The 18948-nt window shown below is 38.8% G+C and overlaps 1 long non-coding RNA gene across 5 annotated transcripts in view; it reads left to right on the top strand.

The window, feature by feature from the left end:
- Positions 1 to 18942, top strand: part of LOC106698007 — a 31440-nt gene extending 12498 nt beyond the window's left edge. For 2 of the 5 annotated variants that reach the window (XR_002830533.1, XR_002830537.1), the window contains 2 exons: positions 1863 to 1993; positions 18794 to 18942. This is a non-coding gene — a long non-coding RNA (uncharacterized LOC106698007). Of the gene's footprint in view, positions 1 to 1862; positions 1994 to 6740; positions 6881 to 11008; positions 11174 to 18793 lie in introns of all 5 variants that reach the window. The other 3 variants (XR_002830535.1, XR_002830534.1, XR_002830536.1) reach the window with 3 other exon arrangements.
- Positions 18943 to 18948: the final 6 nt, after the last annotated feature.

Consider the following 18948-nt stretch of genomic DNA (forward strand, 5'->3'; position numbering starts at 1 on the left):
TGGGGGTGCCACTGAGAACTCTGGGATCTAATCCTGAAGCTGGGCTCCCCAGCAGAGAGCACCAAACTGAGGAGGGTACCCACATACATCTAGCTGTGAAAAGCAGTGGGGTGCTGTCTGCCAAGGAGTGGCAGCTGAAAGTTTGGGCACCCTCTTAAAGGGCCAATGCACAAAAATTTCCCTGTGGGGGGAGACAGTCGACACACCCTATTGCAGCGGTTCTCAACCTGTGGGTCGCGACCCCTTTTGGGGTTGAACGACCCTTCACAGGGGTTGCCTAAGGCCATCGGAAAACACATATATAATTACATATTGTTTTTGTGATTAATCACTATGCTTTAATTATGTTCAATTTGTAACAATGAAATTGGGGGTCACCACAACATGAGGAACTGTATTAAAAGGTCACGGCATTAGGAAGGTTGAGAACCACTGCCCTATAGGAAAACACTTTGCCCTGAGGCCATTTAAGAGATTGAAAGTAACAATTAGCCTCCAGGTAGAAGCAACTTACCTACCCAGTTGAAAAAACTCTTGCCACACCTGAGGATGATTGCCTAGGGGCAATTCAAGTCGGAATCCTATTAGTCTGTAGACAGAGGCGGTCTCTGGAGGCTTTGAGTCTTAGCCTAATCCAATTAGTCAGAAACAGCCTTTAACACTCCCCTGCACTAGAGATTAAGAGGTATAGAGGATCTACCTAAAACATAGTCACAAACCCAAACAGACAACCAAAATGAGGAAACAAAGAACCCCCAATGAAAGAACTAGCGAATTCTCCAGAAGAGATAAATAAAGCAGAGATAAGAAATTTATCTGAAACAGAGTTCAGAGTAATGTTGTTAAAAGCTCAACTAGAATATAATAGAAGTAATCCTGTTATTTGCAGATTTTTAATATTTCCTACAACTTTTGTGATATACTATGTTAGTACAGTTTTGGTAATATTATTACACTTAAAATCCTTTTATTCTTGAAATATTAATGTTTATTGCATGCAACATATTTAAGATCGTTTTTCTTGAAATATTAAGGTTTATTGCATGTAACATCATTATATTTAAAATCATTTTTCTTGAAATAAAAAACACAAAAAAAGAATATCAAAGACTTTTTTTAGAATATTCAGTGAGGCTTTGGCACCACATTAATAGGAAAGTCACTTATTACCATTGCTTTAACCTTCTTAAATGAAACCTGAAGATTCAGTATTACAGTAAATAAATTCAAGTGTGGTAGATCACATTATTGTGCAAAAAAAATCCATATTTTCCCCATAAATTACAGTCTTAAAATTCTTCCTTTTCTCAGATCTATACATTTTTCAATCCAATTTTTCAGTTTTCCACCTCAACTTTAAAACTAGAATACCTATCAGTTTTTTACATTTAGAAATTGAAAATAAGAAATATTTTCAGGTAATTGTATACATTAGAATTAGATTAATTGGATAACTTATTCAACTCTCTGTCCAGCAATTGTCAATTTGTTCACATGTAATACAAATTTAATTTTCTTAAATATTAGTGGAGTGTGTTAAGGTCCCATTTACTTCTTAATTTGAATTATCCTATGGATTTGATTAACATGATTAGCCAAAGTACAGAAAAGAAAGTTCTTCATTTCCATTTCAGACGGGCAATATATTTAAGATTTGAGCTCTAGCTCTAGTTCAAATTGCTCCTACAATTTTATTTTTAGTGTTTACCTGTGTTGCACTATTTTGTATTTCTCTGAAAGTATTAGTATCTGTTTAATTGAGCCACAAAGAGTAAAACAGTAAAGAACAAAGAGACGAAGAGGATGAAACAATAGAACTTAGATGTTAAATAAAACACTGGTTCACTTTTATCTTCCTTCAGAGGACCTATGCCAGCTCTACGTTAGCTCCCTGAGACTGGAGTGAAGACTTTCTGCCCATCTGTTTGCCTTGATTAGCATACTTATTGGACCCAACCATCACATACAACAAAACATAACTAATATGTGTTAGGTAAGTGTGTGTTTGCATGGTTCAAAAATACTTTTTATGTCAATACTTTATAATAAACATGTATGCCAAGTACTTGCCTAGATGCTTTATATTTTATTCTCCCAACAATCCTATAAAGTAAGTACTACTAGTTCTTAATTTTATTGATGGGAAAACTGAGGCTCAGAGGGGTTGAGTGACCTGCCCAAAGCTTCAAAGCTTAGGAAGCAGAAGAATCCATATTCAAAGTTGTTTAGTTCCAGAACTTATGCTCTCTTTTATTTTTAGACTTATGATATAATTTATTTTTTAAAATTATTTTTTGATTAAAGTATTACATATGTCTCTCCCCGCCCCCCCCCCCCATTGACTTCTCTCTGGCCACTCCCACCCCCAGCACATGCCCTCACCCCCCCACCCCCCTCAGTGTCTGTGTCCATTGGTAATGTTTATATGCATGCACACAAGTCCTTTGGTTGATCTCCTAACACCATGTCATGTCCCTCCTCTCCCCCCCTCCCCCGCCTTCCCTCTGAAGTTTGGCAGTCAGTTGATGCATCTCTGTCTCTGGATCTATTTTTATCATCAGTTTATGTTGTTCATTATATTCCACAAATGAGTGAGATCATGTGGTATTTATCTTTCTCCTATGCTCTCTCTTTTTTAAAAATAAATTTTATTAATTTCAGAGATGAAGGGAAAGGGAGAGAAACATCAATGATAAGAGAAACATTGAATGGTTGCTTCCTGCACACCCCCTACTGGGGCTCAAGCCCACAACCTGGGCATGTGCCCTTGACCATAATTGAACCTGGGACCCTTCAGTCTGCAGGTCAACACTCTAGCCACTGAGTCAAACCAGCTAGGTCTCTCCTATGCTCTCTTAATGCTAACACTCCCTTATACAACTGAACACCAAAATCCATTCATTAATGGGTTGAGGCAGAACACATGTACAGAAATTAAACAAGTGTGAGGCAATTACTAGAATGATAGGATTTGAGAAACCATTATGTAAATTCCAGGCTTCCTCTGGGAATATATTTTATTTGATCACTAGTCTATACAAAGTTGTATAATAGATAGAATATATTGAAATTACTTAGAGGAATTAGGAGACCATTATAACCCTCTTATCTCTACCTTTTCATTTTAAATAATTTTCATAAACAGGAATACCATATGCATGTTCTACTGGTATGTAGAGGATATAAAGGGCTTATTATCATATCCTCAGTCTACTACTTTTGAAATATACTGTTTTTACTGTGATATTTTCCCTAATCATTCATTTCTAATTATATTCACAAATCATTGTTAATAATGATACCCTACTTCCTTATTCAGTTAAACATTTGCGTAATATTCTTTATACAATTAAACATTAACACAGGTATTTTGGAATACACAGTGTACTCAGGTCTTTAACACTATGTTTGATAAGGCATATTTCATTTGTCTAACTTGAAACTATAAAATTAAGAAAATTAAGAAGTGATCTTGAAATTCTTCTTGGAAAAAGATACTGCAAATGGATTTAAGGAAAAATGTTATGTGAAAACCACCTATTCATTCAGTATTGGCTGGCAATATTTAATGGACCTGATACTAGATTTAGTTTATAACACAAGTTAGGAGCAACTTTCTGGTATTCATCTATTCTTACTCTGTATATTTCAATTTCTCTGTTGAAGTAATACAATTTTGGAATTCAAATATCCCTGGTTCATTGTGTCTCAGACGACAAGCAATAAATAATTGCCAGTTCAAGGCAATAATTGAATATCTCCAGTCTACATATTTAAGATTCATATATAGGAACCAGGAGAAGACATTCTTAGAGGTTAGTCTTTGGGGCACCTCCCTTAGCAATCACATCTACTATTCCAGCTCCTACTTACATCATTGAGATATAACTTCCAATCTAGAATTCTAGCTTTGACCTCTCTCATTAATTCAGCCTCACATCTCCTATTCTCTACTGAGTATTCTGGATATTTCCACTTGGATATTTAACATTCACCTCAAACTCAAATTATTGAGAGCTGAACACATCACCTTTCCCCTTAAAATAGTGTCGCTATCAGGTTTCCTTATTTCTATGAAGAGTTTCTTCATTTTTCTATTTATCCAGGCCAAAATAATTGAATTTTGACCCCTACCTCTCTGCTGCCTCCCACCTCACTCATGGTCAATTGACAAGCCTTATCTGTATATTAATTCATTAGTGTTTCTTACGTCACCTTTTTTCCCCCCTAAGGCCATTTCTCTAGTCTGGGTCCCCAATATATATCATGACCTCATAATATCTCATACTAAGTATTCTCCCAAATCAGTTATACCTACAAAATTGGCTCCACCATTTTCTTCTACTGCCGGGATCTGGTTACTGTTATCAATACTAGCACCAAATTTTCTGGGTTCTCTCAAGCACTTTTTTCTTAGCTGGTTCCCTCCCCCCCCCCACCCCCAATGATTGGAGCTACCAGCTATACCTGCATGCTTAAATTCCTTCTGTTTTTCTATTACAAATCTTGTAGCAGAGCCATGTCTCTGGCAACACCATTTCTGATTTGGAATTCTAACTTAATCTTAGACCCCCTTAACCTAACTTAACCTTGCTCCTTCTGAATTATTAGAAAAGTGAGCCATGGTCTCCTTACCCACAGTCCCCCATCCCCAAAGCTAACTTCAATCTTCTCTTCCTAATCTTAAGGTAGGACTTTCTTTCCCAAGAGACTAGTGACATATATTAAAAAGTTTACACAGAGCCCCAGTTGGCCAACAAACTATGTAATCCCACTTGGCATTTAGCATGACTAGTAAAATCACTTGCATGTTTAGTGATGACCATTGGTCTCTACTCCCTAACCCATTCAGAGCTTTATCATAATGTCTGTCTGCTCTGGAATTATACTTCAACATTCTACTGCTGCAACACATAAAGGATGAATATCATATATGTGACACACCCATGAATATACTTAAATAAGCTTCAAATTATGTGAATTAACCAGTGATTTTGAACTCACCCCTCTTCTATAAAGCATACAAGAATGCAAGAGAAAGAAAATGATGTTATCATAGGAATGACCTTAAATTTCTAAAAAAGAAAGAGCACTGTTGGCAAACTTTAAAAGCACACATATATCTAGTAAGAAATTACTTTGGATATACCTCATATCGAGCACAATAGGTAGAAACACCGTTGTCCCATGACCCTCAAGTTGAGAACATTGCTGTTGGTGGATCTATTTTTTTTTCCAAAAGCTTTACAAGAAAGGAGTTGTTAGACTTCTTGCTTGAGCTCAGTAGGGATGCTCTTTTGATCAGGGACCATACTCTCAGAGCCTACAGGGGCTGTGCAGGTTATGTATATGACTGAAGCAGGCAGAAAGCAAGGAAAACAACACAGTGAGCTCAAGGATATGTTACAACTGGCACAGAGTAGAGTGGGAGATATTAAGGAAGAATTGGGACACCAGAAAATGATAGAGTCTTTTCTCCATTCAAAAAGTGCAGTTGTGCCCTGGCCTGCGTGGTAAGTCCAGTGCACCGAAAGGTTGCTGGTTTCATTCTGGATCAGGGCACATGCCCAGGTTGCAGGCTCAATCCCCGACAGGAGCCGTGCAGGAGGCAGATGATCCACGTTCTGCTCTCACCTTGATATTTCTTCCTCCCTCCCTTTCTCTCTAAAAATCAGTAAAAAAAAAAAAAAAAAAAAGTGCATTTGCATCCCTGGCCTGGTCGCTCAGTTGATTAGAGTGTTGTCCCAATACACCATCGATTTCTGATCAGGACACATACAAGAATCAACCAATGAATGCATAAGTGGAACAACAAATCAATGTTTCTCTCTCTTCCTCTCTCTCTCTCCTTTTCTCTCTAAAAAAATTAATAAAAATATATCACAGATGAGTGGATAAAAGAACTGGTACATTTTCACAGTGGAATACTATGTGGCTGTAAAAAAGAAGGAACTCTTACCTTTTACAATAGCATGGATGGACCTTGGAGAGTATTATGCTTGGTGAAATAAGCCTGCCAGAGAAAGACGAATACCATATGATCTCACTAATATGTGGAATCTAATGAACAAAATAAACTGATGAACGAAATGGAACCAGAAAGCAATGGATGCATTGGAACAAAACTGTTAAGGAGCAGAGGGGAAGTAAGGGTGGGGGGCAACTGGATAAAAGAAGTTGAAGGGAATTAGAATATCCCAGCGACACAGACCATAGTGTGGTGAAGACCAAAAGAGCAGGAGGTGGGGGTAGGTGAAGGTGGGCAAAAGGGGTGGAAAATGGAGGAAGGCTGCAATAATGTCCACATTAAAAATTTTTAATAAAAAAATATAAAAAGTTGCGAGAGTCCACGGCCAGTGTGGCTTTCGCGGGTTCAAAGACTTGAAGGGAGGGCTGACGCGCAAATGATACACACAGGTGGAATATTAATTTTTATAACTACCGGGGGAACCAGAGGACAGCCTAACCATGAAGGTCAAGCTCTCTCCCTTGCTCCATTCCCAGCTGTTTTTATTAGCTAGAATACACAATTGCCTTTAGGAATGCAAACAGACATATCAATGGTAATGTTTAGCAAACAGTAAGATTGTCAGGTCTTGGGGGAGTTTGCTTTAGGCCATTGAGTCAGCAGCAGGTAAGAAAATGTAGATATTCACCCTGTGAATATCAAAAGGAGTCCTGGTCAGCCTTCTGCCAGACTCCTCACATTTATATCAATTACTGTTGATCTTGGTCTGCAGCAAAAAGTTCAGTTGCTACATGAAGATGGAAGTCATATGTTAAGTAAGGATTGCAGAGTAGAATGACAGAAGGAGCGTGGATCCCTGATGATCACGGAAGCCCATCTAGACCCAGGACTGCCTGCCTCTACACGTATCTGGTAAGCTCAGGGAAGTGAAAGGTTCGGGCATACCAGACCCGGGTATCAGCAAGCCTGTCTTCACCTCTCAGGTCTTGCTTTTCTCTGCTTCTCCTGGAATGTTGGCTTTGGTCTCTCCTGGATTGATTCTCTCCACATGGTGGGGAATATGCCACCTGCCGGGGTGTTTCTCAGCATCTAGAAGGTTCAGGAATCTGGAGAAGGGCTGCGAGTAAATTAATAAAGAGACTAGACATGAAATATAAATTTGGAAGGCATTATGGGGAGCCAGAGGAGACCTAGCTTCAGTAACCAAGTTCTCTGAGTCTCTGGACCCCTAGCTTTTTATTAACACAAATTGCCCTAAAGCAAAGCAGATATACATATCAAAAGGAAGGTTTGGTATACAGTAGGCAGTGTCAGGTTGGGGGAAATGCCCTCAGCTGTTTGGCAGCAGACAATAACATGTAGATCTTCAGGTTTGGGGAAATGCTTTCAGCTATTCCAGCAGGCAATAATATGTATCTTGGCCCTGCTGAAGCCTCAAGGTCCACCAACCTTTTGATGAACTTCTTGCATGTATGACCTGCTGGAATTAGCCCCTGGCAGCCAACAGCAGCTTCTCACTTGCACTGAGCATGACCAGTGAAATCACTTGCATGCTTCAGGCTCCACACTTGGAGCTTGTGACCAAAAAGCAACAGAGGGCTCTAGCTGGTTGGGCTCAGTGGATAGAGTGTTGTCCTACTGACTGAAGGGTCCTGGGTTCTATTCCGGCCAAGGGCACATGCCCAGGTTGCAGGCTCCATCCCCAGTATGGGGCGTGCAGGAGGCAGCCAATCAATGATTCTCTCTCATCATTGATGTTTCTATCTCTCTCTCTCACTCTTCCTTCCTCTCTGAAATCAATAAAGAAATATATTTAAAATAATAATAAAAAAGCAACAGAGGGATACTCCTCCCCTTCTAACTCTAGCAGAAAAGTTGTGAGGAGGCCTTTGATTGCTCTGGGACAGTAAGATGCCCATTCCTGAACTAATATGATTGGCCCTTTTGGACCAATGAAATGGGGGAGGAATTGCCAGAGGGAAGCAGACACACACCAGAGTTCCCATAGTCCATTGCATCTCCTGTATGGTAATTGGGTTGTTGTTTTTTAGTTCTATGTCTTCTCTACAGCTTTGTGAGGGCCTTGAGGCAAAGACTATGCCTTATTAATTTTGTACCCACCCAGCCAAGAACGGCACTTGGCATATAGTAGTCCTTCAGTAAATATTTGCTGAAGAAATAAGTGAATAAGCAGATCCAGGCAAATAATTTCAAGAATAGAGGCTTAGGAACCCATGACAAAACTCTGAGCAATATGTATTGAAGTACCAGGAGTAAACAGTAACATTGTGACTACAAAGCCAGCCTTAGGTTTGGAAATTTTATATAGTTCTCATGGAGGCAGGATCTTATTACAATTTGACCAATTCATGCTGAATAAATATGTGATTGGCATATAAACTTCTGTGCATAGCAAGCAAATATTTATTAGCAGGAAGATCCTGAAAAGTCTCTTATAATTTGTTGTTTAATCTTGTTAAAATTTTTATAAAGTCATGTTTCAAAATGTGTTTTAGGATGATGGGAAGGTAAACCACTATAAGAAATCAGTTTGACTGCCACAGATGGTAATGGGCAATTTTAGATTCAGAATGGCTAGAGAACTATAAGATTTTATAGACAACTCTCAGTTTTATCAATCATTTCCCAAAGCATGAGCTTGGTTGGGACAACATAATAAGAGAATTGTGCCAACAATATGAAAATAAAAATTAGTATGCATCAAGTTCAAAATTGTTTACAAAATTGAGAGTTTGTGTAAGTGAGACTATGGGGTTAGAATTGCTGTATTCAGGTCGAAGTGTATGTAGAGATAGAAACATTCAGTAGAGCACCAGCCACAAGACCAGTTTTGAGAAAAGCTGGCTTTGAGACAAACAATGTTGATCTTTAGGAAGAAATCATTTGTTGAAGAGGTGAGCAGAACCAAATATAGTGTTGTGAAAAGAATAGAGGTGAAACAAGTCAAAAGTTTGCTTTGAAAAAGTTTAGTTTACACTCAAATTTTTTTTTATTTATGTACCTCTTTTTTTTTTATTCTTTTTAAAAAAATATTATAAGTATTACAAAGGGTATTACATATGTGTCCTTCCCCCCCCCTCCCCGCCCTTGACAATCCCCTGGCCTCCCCTACCCCCCAGTGTCTTATGTCCATTAGTTATGCTTATATGTATGCATACAAGTCCTTCGGTTGATCTCTTACTCCCCTCCCTTCTGCCCCCCAACCCTCTCTGGTCTTCCCACTGCAGTTTGACAATCAGTTTGAGGCAGCTCTGCCTCTGTATCTATTATTGTTCAAAGGTTTGTAATGGTCTTTATTATCCATGAATGAGTGAGATCATGTGGTATTTTTCCTTCATTGACTGGCTTATTTCACTTAGCATAATGCTCTCCAGTTCCATCCATGCTGTTGCAAATGGTAAGAGTTCCTTCTTTTTTACAGTAGCATAATATTCCATCGTTACACTCAAATTTTGAGTAATATCTCTATTCTAAAATATATAGACTATCCCTGCATTTGTTAAACTACTGTACTCTCTCAGTTGTCAAGTATTAAAAAGTTAAGATGTGCTGAGCTTATTTACATACAGGATGTTATCCTGATCCTGTATGATGTTGCAGAGGGCAAAAATATCATATTTAATTCATCTTTATCTTTGCCTAAACAAACAAAACACAGTAGGCACTCAATAGATGTTTTTTGAATGAAAGAGTCCTTAAGTTCTATAGTGCTTTACAATTTTCTTTTTAAAATTTATCTTTATTGTTAAAAATATTACAGATGTCCTCCTTTTTCCCCCATTAACTCCCTCCCCCCAGGCCTTCACTGCACTATTGTCTGTGTCCATAGGTTATGGATATCCTATATAATAAAAGCCTAATATGCTAAGTGTCTGGTCTTCTGGTTGTCCGGTCATCCATTCAACCAATCAAAGCATAATATGCTAATGATATGCTAAGGCTGCTCAACCGCTCGTTATGATGTGCACTGACCACCAGGGGACAGATGCTCCAACCTGTAGGTTAGCTTGCTACTGGGGTCTGGCCAATCGGGACTGAGCGAGACAGGCTGGACATGCCCTGGAGCCCTCCCGCAGTCCCTCTTCTGCTGGCCAACCTCCCGTGTCCCTCCCCAGCCCCAATCATGCACTGGTGGGGTCCCTCGGCCTGTCCTGTGCCCTCTCACAATCCAGGACCCTTTGGGGGATGTCAGAGAGCCGGTTTCAGCCCAATCCCACAGGCCAGGCCGAGGGACCCCACTGGTGCATGAATTCGTGCACCGAGCCTCTAGTATGCATATAAGTTCTTTGGTTAATCTCTTCCCACTCTCACCCCTCACTGCCCATCTTCCCTCTGAGATTTGTCAGTTTGTTCCATGCTTCTATGTGTGCTTTACAATTTTCAAAGAAATTTCATGCACATGATTTCATATCATTTCATCATAACGCTTCAAGGTCTTTATAATACATTCAGATAAGAAAATAAATTCAGAAGGGGAAAATAATGTCCCAAGCCACAAAAATTTGAATTCAAATCTTCCTTCTGGTGTAGTTGAGTCATAATATGTCCTTTCGATGAATAAAGTATATTTTAAGTCATGTCCCACCCAGAGACATAGAGACAGGTAGAGAATATCTATTTTTTGTCTGTTCACCTCCTTTATGGGACTGAAAGCTGCCATTCACACTATTCCACCCCTCTGGTCACTGGGGTAGGAAAGTAACCTACTTCCAGCCAATACGAATACTCTGACCGCAGCATTTGGCTGAGGAGAGGGTATGATCCAAGCCATGTCAATCTGGGTCCTTCTATAGGATTTTTCAATTTAGAGGTAAAAAACGGTTGTTGCCCTTTGAAATCTCAGAGCCTGCAGGATGTAAAGGTGGGTGTGCTTGGGGCCATCGAGGTATACAGTTGCTGGAGAAAGTGAAACAAGCTGACTGTGAGATGAAGTTGGATAAAGGCTCTGGACTGGTCATGCCTGATGAGTCTGCTCCATCCTCAATATGTTGAACCATATGAAATTTCCATTTTTTGTAGGTAAAATTGTTCAACATCATCATTTTCATTTGGTTCAACCAAATATACTAGTTAAAGGACAACACATCAATCTTATCCAGAACCTTATGAGATTTTTCCAGCCTAACACCTTCATGTGATAAATGGGGAAATGAAGGCCCAGACACTTCAAAGGACTTCCTCAAGGTCAGAACTAATGTCAAATAATGCAGGTTTTTGAATTTCAGTCCAGGACGCTTTCCTTTAAGCATAATGAGGCCACCATTTTCAATTAGTCATTTTCAAATTGGTAAACGAGTTGCTTTTCACTGCTTATTTTGTTGTTAACTTTAGATATTTTTTTTCCTTGTTAAGCATAGGGAAATATACTGTTATGACTCAAAGCAGGCAAATTTATTTGTTACACACTTTTCTAGGAAAAATAATCTCTAGAATTTGACTAAAGCCATGAACTTTAAAACCAAAAGAAATAAAAGGATTTAAGTTAAATACGTAGTAATTTTTAAGGCAAAATTAACATATGCAAAATTCTAACTACATTTTCCTTCTTTTTTAAATTTCTTTTTTCCCCCAAATAAGTCAAACTTTAGTGTATGTACATAAGAAACACCAGGAGTTGCTTTTTAAACATACAGATTCCTGAATCCCACACCACACCACTGAATCAAAGTCTCTGGGTGGTGGGGGAGTGTCTAGCTAGGCCCATTCATTGTAGCAAGCTTATTGGATGGTCTTACATATACTGAGGTTTAAGCAGCAGTGCCTAAAGTTTTGACATTCTCGGGGATTCTGTCACTCAAAGAGGAGAGTGCTGAGAACACATTCCTATGAAATCACTATAAGGCCACAGTTACCAATGGGGCTGTGATTTATTATGCAAGTGTGTTGGGCCAACTCATCAGTGCCCATTAATTAGGCTATTACCTACTGATTTACTAATGTGTATCCTGCTCAAATATTTGACCTAATTCACATAATATTTCTAATGAACAACCAAGTATTCCTACCTCAAACCCCACATATCTTTAACCAAGATCATTTCTATTGGTTTCTCCAAATCTGCTTTTTCTTCTGCATTATCTACTTCAGTTAATGGCACCACAAGACATCTAATTGGTTAAACCAGAAAACTTGGAATTGTCCTCACTTCCGTGTTTTACTTCTCGCCTAATTAGTCACCTAGTCTTGTCTCACCTACTTTTCAAACATTTCTCAGGTTAGTTTTCTTTTCATAATCCTTATTGCCATTGCCTCAGGGTCCTTCTTTAGATGATTGTTATCTCTTCTGGGCTTTTTTTTTTTCTTCTTCTTCTTCTTCTGGGCTTTTGAAATAGCCTCCTACAAGGCTTTCCTGTCTGTAGCCTCATTTTTTCTGTAGTCCACCTTTGACATTGCCATGGGAAGTACTTTTCTAAAATGTAAATCAGATTTTGCCACTCCTTCTAAGGTGGCTCCTCATTACCTCCCAGATAAAGCCTAACCCATTTGCGTGACATACAAAGCCCTTTGTGATCTGTTTTAACTTTTCAGAGGAATAATCTCTTGCTATTCCTGCCTTGGGTGTCAACCCCACTGGACAGTCACATCTTCTGTTAAACTTCTTTGACTCCACCCCTGTGTGGGCACAGCTAGTGAGTCCTCTTATCTTTTAGATAACTTTATACAGGCTTCTATAATAGCACTTATCATTGTCCTGTGGTTATTTTGTTTACATGTTTATTCAACTAGGGCTAGGCTATGAACTTGTGGATTGCAAGAAATTCCTAGTACAGTATTTATCTTTGAATCAGCAGCATAGGATATATAGAATTTCCTGACTCATAGTAGGTCAGTGACAGAACAAACATGTGATTGACTTGAGACTATGTGCAAAACACTTTGCTTTTTATCTTGTGTTAAATATATTCTCAAAGAGTATTTTTATATTTGTATTTTGGGGTAAGTGTTAGCTTTATCTAATCCCATTTGTTGTTTTTGTCTTTCATAAAAGTCTAAAAAGTATAAGTCAAAGCTCATGATTCAAATCCAGTAGTTTTAGATTTAATACCACCTTATTTTTATCATTTTAAAATAGCCCTAACGTAATATCTTATTAGTGTCTATTAACTGTAAAATTTGGGGCTTTCATACAATGTTTTGAAAACTATTAAAGCCTAACTTACACCAAACCAGGGACTCCCTGTGAACATAAGCAAAATTGTGCCACTGTTATCTATGCAGAAAAGACATGTTGACTTACTCTATAATTTATCCATTGTAGATCCATTCTCAGCAGGAAACAAAAACCAGGAGAGTTTCTCTATCTCAAGTTAGCATTCATCTGATATTCTAAATATATCTCTTGAAAAAGAGAATCAAAGGAAAAAATATATTATTTCCCTGTATTCAGGGAACTTGAATACAGTTTCAACTGTATTCTATTCCAACCCATACTAAAGCCCCTGTACTATAGGTATTTTAGATATAATTTATTTCTGTAAGTATTAAGCTGACGCTTCCCCATGTATTTCTAATTTCTCACCCAGCCTTAGCTAGTATCCTGCAATGCTAGTGTAGATCTTTTAGGTCAAGAAATTATGTAAGTGGGAAAAGAATGAAACAGCCAATTTAGGAAGAATCAGTTTTACATTAGTCAGAGTTATCGATATGTCTGCCCATTTGCAAGAGATTAAGTTCCCTTTGAGACAATAGGAAGCAGCTATTAACTTAAATGTAGTGCCCTAGCCGGTTTTGCTCAGTGGATAGAGCGTTGGCCTGTGGACTGAAGGGTCCCAGGTTCGATTCTGGCCAAGGGCACATGCCTGGGTTGGCGGGCTTGATCCCTAGTAGGGGGCATGCAGGAGGCAGCCGATCAATGATTCTCTCTCATCATTGATGTTTCTATTCTCTATCCCTCTCTCTTCCTCTCTGAAATTAATAAAAATATATTTTTTAAAAATAACATAAATGTAGCGAGTGAGTTGTAAAAGAAATCTTAAGTTAGAAAAGAGAGCATATTACAAAAGAAAAAACATATAGGATTATGGGAAAGGAAAAATATATTGGTAAATACCAAGAATTGGGTAAGGTAATCATGGGGATCTAGAAGGAGAATAAAAATGTCAGTATTGACCAAGGGCAGCTCAAGAGGCCATATCTCAAATAATCCTGAATACGTCATCAAAAAATATATATTCTCTCTCTTTTTTTAAATGGAACATGGAGTAATTCTTTAGGCACCACTATACTCGTTAGCACTGCTGTTGTCTTTCCCCACCAGTTCTTAATGTTTTCTCTAAGAAGTTATACTAACCTTAAACTCACATACCTTGGTCCCAAGCCTCTTTAAGTGAATTGGTCCCTTTCTACCGTGTTAGTTTGAAGATTCTAGAGATTTGTTTCTCAGCTGCTGGGAGTCTCTCCTTTGCCTGTTGTGTGAGCTGGTTAAGGGATAGGTTTGCATTTGGTCCAACAAGATCCTACCGTACTTCCAAGTTGCTTCTCCTTGTCTCTCTTTATGAAACACAGCAGGCCCTCCAGCCTAGATGTGGATGGTTGCTGGGTAAAACAAACACCCTGTGTCCCTCTTCCACTAAGCACTGTAAGATAAACATTCTAATTTTTCCCAGCCACTCACTAGCTGGGCTATAAAGCCCTTTTGTTTGTATTCAGAAGTGTGGTGAGTTATTTACTTTGTGAGCTGGGGATAACTTAGCCACTGGTATCTTCAAAAGCAGCCTGAAATCACTGAAGCTGTCAGTTTTTATAGAACTGAGCAGCACATAGAAGAACGTACAAAATTACACCGTTACAACAGAAAATTTGACAGCCATTTTAATGATTAATAAATCTGCTGTCTGAAAGCATTGCCATTTATGGCATGCCGTCAAGTTGCTGGTTAAGCCTGTTTCGTTTTGTCATCAGTGTACATAGCTACTGTTGGTCACTGTCCTGCATATCAAAGGACCTTTTTTTATCTTTTCTGTAATTCCATCTTTTTTTTTTTTTTTTAACTTTATACACATCTTTTTAGTTCTCATGCTAACTTAGGTTCTAACATCTCCACCTTGTTCTTCAAGTGGTAACTGTCAGAATGAGTGTGTGTCGTGATAGAGCAGTGGTTCTCAACCTTCCTCATGCCGCGACCCTTTAATACAATTCCTCATGTTGTGGTGGCCCCCAATTTCATTGTTACAAATTGAACATAATTAAAGCATAGTGATTAATCACAAAAACAATATGGAATTATATATGTGTTTTCTGATGGTCTTAGGCGACCCCTGTGAAAGGGTCGTTCGACCCCCAAAGGGGTTGCGATCCACAGGTTGAGAACCGCTGTGATAGAGGTTCCACCAGCACTGAACACACAAGGAAGCTGGCCTGATGGTCCTTCCGTACCAGCTGCCAATTTACAGTGCAGTGCTTCCCTGCTCGTTCATGGTCAGCTAAGTATCCACTTTGACCCTACATATTTTGCTGACATTTTGAAATATGTATATATTTATTGATTTCAGAGAGGAAGGGAGAGGGAGAGAGAGACAGAAACATCAACGATGAGAGAGAATCATTGATGGGCTGCCTCCTGCACACCCCACACCAGAAACCAAGCTGCCCATGAGCCCCGATTGGGAATTGAACCATGACCTCCTGGTTCATAGGTCCATGCTCAACCACTGAGCCCACCAGCCAGGCACTGCTGACATGTTTTTATATAGCTAAAGTTCTCATCTGATTTTTTGATTTTTTGGTTTGTCATTGTTGTTTTGTGTTGTACCTGCCCCTACTCACTACTGTTTTCTTTGTTTTTAACACTTCTCTAATTGTCCAGGGTCATTTTGAATTCTAATGTTGCCTTATGGTTAACGGCTGTTTATTTTGAGATGTTTGGGAACATCACTTCTATTCTTCCACCCAGATTATATATAACTAATGTAATAGCAAATCCGGGGGGGGGGGGGGGGCGGGGAGGGGAGCGGATCTAAAGGGGAAATTTCACACACAATTGCAACAAACTACGTATTTATCAAACTACTATATTTAAAAATATACCTAAACAGTCTTAAGAAGTAACATGTAAGACCCATTTAAAGGAAAATACAAAACTATTGAGCTATAAAATAATCCCCGCCCCCCCTCCCCAGGTCTTTTAGCTGGAGAATACTGAGTATTCATTCAGAAGGCATTATGTTTGAGTGAGTTTAGCAAATGAATGCTAGAGTCTGAGCCTGTGTTCCTGGGGAAGGAAATGTTGTTGGGAAGCCACAGGACTTACTTTGTGACCTTTTGTTCTCTAACTATATACAATCAAGGATGCTCAGAGGTTGTCATGCCACCTACAACCCCAATTACAATAGAAGCACTAATTACAGTGAGCATTTGGTCAGGTTGCAGTGTTTCTTGTAGGCAATAGTTTTTAGTTTCACTTTGTGAGAAAATATAGGCATTTTTAGTTCAGAAATTAAAAATCATTGTGAACTCTCATTGATAGATTTTAAATGTGCTTTTTTGATGCCAATAATCATTTGGCTTAAAAAATTATACTTTAGCCGAAACTGGTTTGGCTCAGGGGATAGAGTGTCGGCCTGCAGACTGAAGGGTCCCAGTTCGATTCCGGTCAAGGGCATGTACCTTGGTTTCGGGCACATCCCCAGTAGGGGGTGTGCAGAAGGCGGCTGATTGATGTTTCTCTCTCATCGATGTTTCTAACTCTCTATCCCTCTCCCTTCCTCTCTGTGAAAAATCAATAAAATATATTTTAAAAAATTATACTTTAAATATGTAACAAATTGGACATTTGAGCTTCACTGTACTTAGTCATTATTATTATTTTTTTAAAAAAACTAAACATGGCTCTTTTTTACATAATAAAACTGAAACCTCTGGTATCTTGAACTGAGAAATAAGTTTTGGAGATAGCTTAATTTTTTGCATTAGTTCAAAAAACTTAAAATTTATAACCATTCTAGATGGAAATTTTCCTTAAGATTATTATATATATATTCCAAATTCTGTGAACAGAATAGTTAGTGTAAAATGTAACTTTCATTTGATGTCACAGGTTCAAAAAAACAGGGGCATAAGGAGCTTTTTCTACACAAATTCTGGTTCTGCCACTTAACAGCTGTGCACTTTGGGCAAGTCAATCAATCATTCTGAGCCTTGGATTACACCCAACTTGAGCTACTTACATTTTCAGGCTGTTGTGAATATGAGAGAGGGAGAGAGAGAGAGAGAGAGAGTGAGAGAGAGAATGAATCAGAGTATAGATTATATATCATTTAAGTTGCATTTGAGAAAGAGAATTATGTTTTTTGAGTGATTGTGTGCCAGGTACTTCACCTGTTGTCTCCTTCAGTGTTTATAGCAACCTTTCAATGTTTATTATGCCCATTTTATAGATTACATATTAAATCTTAGAGTAGTTAAGTAACTTGCTCTTTGTAACAATGATGAGCGAATGAGAGTAAAGTGGGTAAGTCAAAGTCCAGAAGGATAACTTGAATTTTCCCTGGTCACCTACGGGGCGGGGGGGGGGGGGGGGGGGAAGAGATATAAACGGTCTTTTTCATCCTGGCCGGTTTGGCTCAGTAGATAGAGCGTCGGCCTGTGGACTCAAGGGTCCTGGGTTTGATTCCGGTCAAGGACAAATGCCTGGGTTGAGGGTTCAGTCCCCAGTAGGGGGCATGCAGGAGGCAACCGACCAATGGTTCCCTCTCATCATTGATGTTTCTATCTCTCTCTTCCATTCCCTTACTCTCTGAAATCAATAAAAATATATTTAAAAAATATGAAAACAGTCTTTTTCACTGTCAGTTCATTGTTTTGTTTTTTAATCTTTTCGTTTTTAGGGTTACCCCCTCCCCCATCAATAGAGGAAGTGTATGGCTAGATATTTCTTGATATTACATAATTAATATTAATTTCAAAAGTGTGATAGTGACATTCTGGTTATTACATTTTTAAAGAGTCCTGTTATGAACTGAATGTTTGTGAATCCCAAAATTGGTATATTAAAACCCTACCCTAAACCCCCCGTGTGATGATATTAAAAGATGGGGCCTCTGGGAGATAATTAGGATCAGACGAGGGCATGAGGGTGAAGCCCTCATGATAGGATTAGTAGTACCCTTTTAAGAGTTAGGAGAGAGCTTGCTTTCTCTTTCTGTTCTCTACCATATGAGGATACAGCTAGAAATTAGCAGTTTGCAGCCTGGAAGAGGGCCCTCATCAAGACCTGACTGTGCTGGCACCCTGAGCTTAGAACTGGGAGAAATAAATTTCTGTTGCTGATAAGCTACCCAGGTTATGGTATTTTCTTATTGGAGCACAAGCTGATTAAGACACATTCTTTCTTTTAAAGATACATTCTAGAATATTTACAAAGGAACAGTTATGAATTCTGGAACTTGTTTTTACAATTACTTGGAGGTGAAGGGGATTGTGTGTGAGTTGTAGGTACAGATGAAATAAGGTTAGCAGGAGTTAATACATTTGGAGACTGGCTGATGAGATCTGATTCTAAGTCCCCTTGACTCCAAAGCCCATACACTATTTTATCTGGTGGGATACCCAAGCACCATCAATTTTAAAGCCATTTTCCCTGGGTCTTCTCTAAATGAAGTCAAGTCGTGACTTTTGAAAACTAGCTGTTATGGTGCATTCTTCCTGTCTTCTGAATTTTGATTAACCTCCTGTAAAGGAGCCAGACCTTGGAAAAGAAAATATAAAGTGTATGTTTTCCCCTTGGGCAACACTCTGTAATAGCTCAGGCACTCTGAGTACTGACTGATGTGATCCAAACTCATGCAATGCTTTCTTTGTTTGCAGGTACAGAGACACCCTCAGCCGAAGCCACGAAGTTGTTGCTGAGGCTTAGTTGTTGAGACTGGAAGTGATCTGAAAAGTCTTCAAATGGCCATTTGTGAAAGTGTTCTACTTAGGTAGCAAGTTGCCATTGCCACCACAGAAATAACCTCTACTGA

The sequence above is a fragment of the Myotis lucifugus genome, unplaced genomic scaffold (genome assembly GCF_000147115.1).
Source record: "Myotis lucifugus unplaced genomic scaffold, Myoluc2.0 scaffold_126, whole genome shotgun sequence".
NCBI classification, from domain to species: domain Eukaryota; kingdom Metazoa; phylum Chordata; class Mammalia; order Chiroptera; family Vespertilionidae; genus Myotis; species Myotis lucifugus.